Genomic DNA, 6,000 nt, shown 5'->3' on the forward strand with positions numbered 1-6,000 from the left:
ATTATGGAAAAATTTCCTGCCATTCCCTGCCAGTACCAAACTTCAGTACCTAAGCAGCCATGAGGGAATAGGTATGGTTGTTCTAAAATCTGATTAAATTACATTCTGGATGCCTGTTGTTTAGTGCTAAACCTTGACTATTAGAGTTAGGCCTTCAGTTCGGGCCATAAATGTCAAAACTCAGTCAAAAAAATGAGAAAAAGCAGTATTCTGCTAGCACCTCTGTAGGGTTTCTAATAGCTTGTTAGCACCAAGCCATCGCTTGTACAAAGGACATTTCATGTGTTATATTTGAAGCTTGTAACAGGTGTTAACATATATTTAAGCTTGTATATACCAGTGTTACAGTGACTCTTTCAGTATAGAGTCCTGCACAGAGCTGCCGCCTCTGTTTTACATTCCTAACAACTACCCGGAATCTGCTTAGACTGCGACTCGTATTTAGAGTCAGTGATGTGTGTAGAACCTCCAGAAGGACTAGAGTGGTGTTCTTTCTCACCATCCACTGTAAATCAAGAGATGATTGGTAGTTAATCTAATGTGCAAGGCCTTCAGTTCAGCTCCTGAAGTCCTGACCAATGAGAAAGCTCGCTTGGCTGTATGCTTCAAGATAGCATAGAGAAAACAATCCTGATTGGACCATTTTCTGTTGGGCATTTTAAGCATTTAACCCTTTTGTTCCCAACCAAAATTTAAAAATAAGAAATATGATGTATGATGATGATGCTACTATATTAAAATGAGCTAAAAATGACAGAACTGTACTGAAGACCTAGAAAGCTCTGAGGGTTCCCCAGTGATGTTATTGATGCCAGCTTTTCTTTATTATTCTCCATTGTGTTGTGGTCAGTAAATATACCCAGTTCCAGCTCTTCATACTGATTTCTGTTTTAAGCCACGCCCACTTTCAGTATGTAACGTAAAAGAAGGTGTAGAAAAAAGTATCGTACGACATTCGGTATTAAAGTCCAAGTTTTATTATTGAAAAAAATAATACCTAGCACTAGATATATGATTTGAAAACTGTCTACTGCAGAAACACACCAGACAGGTCAAGACAGAAACGTCCACTGCGTCGTTTAGCTTTTATAATAATGTTGTATTTGGCATAGGGCTTTATTCTTGGTGAGTGTCGCCCATTCAGCAAAACAAAGCTCTCTCTCTCTCTCTCTCTCTCTCTCTCTCTCTCTCTCTCTCTCTCTCTCTCTCTCTGAGGAGGGTTAGTTGCTACCGTAATTGATATGATTAGGCACAAATGGAGGCTTCACAGCTATTTTACGTCTCTTTTATTGTAATTAGATTTTTTTTTTGGTGCTCCGTAAGGAGAGAAGCTCTAATGATGGCATGTTCTCCTTCTGAAGTGTTCAATCAGTCTCTCATTACAGACCAAAGACGAATTCATTCTTTTTGATTTTCTTTCTCTCTCTCTCTCTCGTTTGTCCGCGTTCCTCGCTGGAGAATGAACCTTGGTCGCACATGGACACGCGTCTCCGGCCTCCGCAGCCCAGGTCCATTACGCTGAGGACAAAAGTGATTTTTCCACCGGCAGTTCCCATCAGAGTCTGATGGAAAAATGGCAGCTTTGCCCAGAGTGTGTAATTTGACCTCCATTAGTTGTTTATTCTCTTTTCTGCTGCATCTGTTTGCTGTTACAAGCTCCTTCTCCTGAAACGTGTAGGCTCTGCTTTCAACCAGAGCGGTTCAGGTAGCTCCTCGAATTCTTACAGGACCAGGAAATGGAGAACCGTTGAGTTGATTGTAGCTCAACACTTTAGCTAGCTAGATGGTTTTTGTTGAGGTAGCTCACATTAATTTAGCTATCTGACTTTCTTCTGCGTTCACCAGCTAACCATGACAGCAATTTCAGAACAGCCCCAAAAAACCATCCCAAAATTGGTTATACACACTTAAAAAAGACAGTTCTTCAAAGGTTCTTTAGTATGTAGCACCATGAGATCTATACTACGTACTATTGTGGGAGAACTGTAGGTTGAAGTAGGCGTAAACAACAGATGTAGTGATGCTTTAAAATAATATTTAAGCCTCTAAAGCAGAGGTCACTAATAGGCGGGCCGCGGTCTGAGTCCAGGGGTGGTCCTGTTTTAATCAGTGTAAATTTTCTAGCCTTTACGGTAGCTTTAGTGGTCGGACCAGACCAATCGCATGCGTTGTAAATATCACACGTGACGCTACTCAGCCAATCAGATCTGTGCATTACGATGAGCACTGAGACTCGAGTGAGTGACGCGCACACAGGGGAGAGACGAGGCGAGACACAGCAGTCGGAGAAGAAAGTGAGTCAGAGGGAAGTTATTTCACATGGTGAAAACGGACAGTAAATATTGTTGAAATATGACTGAATTGTACTTTATTTTATTCGATATTCAGTTGTTGACTGTATAAGATGTTGATATAACTACTACTTCAGTAAACAGTATATGGCACTGAGTCATAATGCAATTTAGACATTATAATGTTTTGGACCTTCCCTTGAGGAAATTTTCTCTAACTGGACCTTATTGAATTTTAATTAAAGACCCCTGATCTAAAGTTAAACCTTATTCAGAAGAAGTTTGGCATTTTAAGCAGTACCAGATGAATCTGGCATAGTACTAAAGATCACATGTATATCAGGACTCGCTAAAGCCCTGGACACAGTATTATCCCACGGCTAAGCTATCACTCTGTGTATGCTGAGATATTCAACCTGCGCATTCAACATAATGTAGGTTCTACATTATGTTGAATGTGCACAGTAGCTTCCATGGCATCACATGTAAATGGCTGGTTGAGTTTCTTTCTAGAGAAACTCGCTGAGCGATAATTGCTAATGGAATGATCAAATAATAGATTGATGACTGCTAAGTAACGCAGTCCGTCAGGACCCTCTAACCAGCATTTTCAACAGAAACCAAGCGTCCTTGAATAAATTCTTCTTATATGTGGTGCATTAGATAAAGAATGCTGTAAGTAGGTGAAAATGGCATGCTAAGTTTTTAATATTGTTATATTAGCACTGCAATTATTGTATTATCCAAGAAAAATATTCTTGTCTGAGATTCAATCCCAGCAATAAGGCTTTTATAGGCTTGTCCAGCTCCAGTTTGCTGGAGTTTTGATCGCTCCAACACTGATTCAATTCCTTAAGGGCTTGATTTTGATGAGGGGGATAATAATTCTAACACTGTTTAAGTGAGAGGAAGTTAAGGTTTGTATAAGACGTAAGTGGACCTTTAGTCCTTTGGTCAATCTCGTTATGTTACTTTATTTGACAGTCCACCCCGTCCTTGTCAGTCATGACATTGCTAGGTTTGGCAGACACACTTCCAAAGTTCAGTCTTAGAAGCTGGTTGATGATTTTCTGAAGTAATCAAACACATTCAGTGGTGTTGAGGTCTGGACTCTGGGGTGGTCAGTCCATCGTTCAGCTTCTTTGTTTGATGTGTCCGTCTCCTTGTCTCAGAAGAGACTCGCTGAGTCGTCTTCTCACAGTGGAAAGATGGACAGAAACACCTGTGGATGTTTTCAGATCTGAAGCAGCTTGATTTTCTCCTCTCTCTCAGAGATGAAAGCTTTAAGTGCTGTTTATCTGATGGGGGCAGTTTTGGGGTCGACCAGCTCTTCCAGGTGGTTGTTAGGAGGAACATTTTCTCTGTAGCTTTTAATGTTTTTGAACATTTGGAAACTCCTGGTTTTAGAAATTTCTCCTTTAGCCAGTTTAGATGCTCATGAGAGAGAAATGTGCAGGCAGCTGAGGTGAGTTTGGGAAGCTGTTTATGTGAATGTCAGTGTTTGTTTGAAGGGGAACATAATGTCAGTGAGATCTTTGGGAGGTGTATTTTGGGATGGCTCAACAGGAACTGGCTGGGTGTAAGATTGGAAGTGCTGTTTTTCTGATGGGGACAGTGTTGGTGGTATCAGGTCTCCCAGGTGGTTGTTAGGAGTCCCATTTTCATGTTATGAACTCAAGTTGATCGAAGTTCTTCCAGTTCTTCTTCATTTTCTAAAAATGTTTTATATTGTTTTCCCCCCATCTTGCTGTGCTCAGGCACTGGCCAACTGCCAGTTCTGTTACGTCAGCTAACAGACGCCTGCGCTGGCTAGCATCACGCTGAGTGGTGGGGGGAGATGGGGGGCTATCCTACCCACCCAGACAGTGATAGGGCCAGTGCTTAGAATGTTGTGCCACTCAGGAGCCCATCAGCTCACATTTTAAGTTCAGACATGCAAATAATTCTTTAATTTGAAAGTTTCTGTATTGCAGTAAGGTTTGAACTCGAAGTCTGGAGCATTAGCCTGTTAGCCAGTTAGCCTCTGCTGGCCTGCTCAGCCTACTCTATACTCTCAGAAATAAAGGTTCTAAACTGTCACTGGGTCAGTGCCCCTCATGTCACTGGGGTGGGACCCTCAAGGGTGCATCTCAGTACCTTTAGTCAGGGAACATAACTGAACCATAATCCACTGAAATGATATGTTCTAAGCTGTACTGACTCCACACACCCCGTCTCGTCTCCAGGCTTTTATTTTACTGTTCTGTTTAAAACATTCGGTTATGAAAAGGTACAAATACGAACTTTTCACCTGGAAACACTTATTTAAGGTTCACAATCAGACCTTAAAACCACTGTTGTACTGTATGTATTTTTTTTTATATACAGTTATCAAGAAAATATAAAGTGTAAACCAGTCTGTTAGCAGCAACCAATTATATTCTACCTAAAGTTCTTCATCTCGCTGGATTGTATGAGCACTAATTTCAACAATAATAACTGGGTGATTATGAAGCCATGTTGTCTACTGAAGCTCTGCGCTTTCTTGAGAGGTTTATGCTGGTAAAATTCCTGTTCTCACTGAGCTGTACTGATCTTTGTCCCAGAACATCTCCGAGACATTTAATTGGCCACAAAACGATGATTTAAGGACTGTGCACCTTTCGTCCCAACTGGACATTTTGCCCGTAATATTGGAATACAGTGAAAAACAAGGTGGATATAAATAAAATAAGCCCTTTAGGTGGAGTTAAACATTTAAATACTATGTTTTTAAGTTCAGGGGGAAAAAATTAGATCTGTTTAGAGAGAGATTGCACATTAATGTTTGTGCATGATGCAGGATTTCTGAGAGGTGTCATAGCCAACCTCTGCAGACCTGCGTGTCATGATGATGCATTTGCCTTATGCTAGAGGTCAGAGGCTGTTCTGTATCTGTCAATAAAAAGTGACCTGCTGACCCCCTGCACTAACACATCCTCTTCCTGCACGCAGACACCTTCATCACTCCTAATCTTCCTTTCAACTGGACGATTCTGAGCTCCTCATAAACAATATTAAGTAATAATAATAATAAAAATAAAAACGTTAGATAAGTCACAAATATCAAGGTGCTTCACAGAACAAGACAAACAAGACCTACAAGGCAGTTCAGTTAAAAATGAAACTCCTCCAGCAACTCTTTTAAGATCTGTGACCTCTAAATGAATTTCATGCTTTTATTTACATTTATTTTTTTCTGGTTGTTGTGATGTAAACAAATAATCATTAGATGTAAAGACTGGAAAGTGGTCATGTCAGCCTGGATAACTGCAATCAGTTCAAATGAATGTGGTTTATAGAAACCCCTCTGTAGACCAATGCACAGTTTGTGTTGGCCATCCTGTAGCCCTTCATAAGTGGTCAGCTTCTGACCACAGAGCCGCTTTTGGCTGGATATCATTGGTTGGTGGTTACGATACATCTAGGCATATGCTAGCCTCAACAAATATGTTTTAAGTCTGGATCTTTTGAGCTTGCAGTGCTAATATTCTCTGTTCCAGAGTTTAGGAGCTCTGTATGAAAATGATCTTCCACCAACTGAGCTGTAAGAGACATTAAGACTTTGCAGCCTTAGCTGAGTGAGGTGGTCTAGATGGCTACAATGCTTCAACAGATCAGTAAGATCTTCCAGCGCTTGGCCATTAAAGGGGAACACCAGTGGTTGAGATGTAAACAAAGTCGTTCCGAG

The sequence above is a fragment of the Colossoma macropomum genome, unplaced genomic scaffold (genome assembly GCF_904425465.1).
Source record: "Colossoma macropomum unplaced genomic scaffold, Colossoma_macropomum, whole genome shotgun sequence".
Taxonomy (NCBI): Eukaryota; Metazoa; Chordata; class Actinopteri; order Characiformes; family Serrasalmidae; genus Colossoma; species Colossoma macropomum.